Source organism: Terrapene carolina, unplaced genomic scaffold (genome assembly GCF_002925995.2).
Source record: "Terrapene carolina triunguis isolate 2854851 unplaced genomic scaffold, T_m_triunguis-2.0 Scaffold43753, whole genome shotgun sequence".
NCBI lineage: Eukaryota > Metazoa > Chordata > Testudines > Emydidae > Terrapene > Terrapene triunguis.
In genome coordinates, this window is record NW_020708104.1 from 1 (window position 1) to 1,106 (window position 1,106).

General features: G+C 59.5%; 1 non-coding gene across 1 annotated transcript; it reads left to right on the plus strand.

Annotated features, from left to right (window-relative positions):
• Positions 1–348: 348 nt before the first annotated feature.
• Positions 349–420, plus strand: TRNAH-GUG. Its single transcript has one exon. It is a non-coding gene; the product is annotated as a tRNA-His (tRNA).
• The last annotated feature ends 686 nt before the right edge of the window (positions 421–1,106 follow it).

A 1,106-nucleotide genomic window follows, 5' to 3' on the forward strand; every position in this document is an offset into this window, starting at 1 on the left:
CCTGCTTGCCCTAGCGAAAGCCTCTCCGTGGCCTTCCGCCACTGGGCCCAGCTTCGGGACCTGCATGTGGGGGCACGTTTCAGAGTCGCAAAGGGAAATACGCCGGCCAGGGGCATGAGGACAATGGCCCAGACAAACGGCGAGGCACGGGGTCAAGGGGTGGAGGAAGACAGAAAAACGGACAGGCATCGGATTGGCTTCCTCTCTTTTTTCCTTTGGTCACGATTTTAACTGGGACTGTAATGGGGAGACTTGAGAAATACCTGTGGCCGCCGGTGAGGTAGGTGGCCGCCCCGAGAGCGCAGAGCTGAGCATTTTCCGCTCAGCTGATGCCGCCACAAACGCCTGGCCGTGATCGTATAGTGGTCAGTACTCTGCGCCGTGTCCGCAGCGGCCTCGGTTCGAATCCGGGTCACGGCATGGCTTTTTGGTGGGGGGCTCTCCTAGTGGCTCAGCCTGATGGCGTCCATTTGCAAAGAGAGCCAGCAGCTGGTCCCTAGTTTCTGCTTGGTAAAGGAAAGTCAGTGGGGTCCGTCCATCAGAAAAAGAGTAAGAGGAATTCTTCCCGGGCGCCAGGGTCGAAAAGCAGCGTATTCCCTCCTGGAAACTGCTGTGTTTCGAATGTCCGTCCAGTGCGCGGTGAAAGGAAGAATCTGCGTGCTTGGGAAGCTGCGGCCCTCCAGAGGCGCTTCAAAAGCCAAAGGGGCCATGGGTGAGTTTGTGATGGGGTGAGTTTGAGGGGCGTGAGTCTGAAGTGTGGAAGGGGGAGGGTCGAAAGACCCGGTTTTGAGAGGAGAAAGGTGGTGATCAGCTGGTAGGGGAGGGCAAGCTCCCAGGCCGGCGTTGTGTGAGGAGCTGTGTAGCCCCCAAAAGGCGGCCTGGTGGGCAAGGGCACGTGAGGAGGGCCATGGCCGTTGGTGCAGCCAAAGCCTTGAGGAAGCAGAAGAGGGCAAGGGGTGTTGTTGCCTGCTGGGGCCCATGCTACGGTGTCCGCTGACCCTAGGTGGGCTCTCGGAGCGGTGAGCCCTCACCGTGCCCCTTTCCTCGTTAGTATAGTGGTGAGTATCCCCGCCTGTCACACGGGAGACTGGGGTTCGATTCCCTGA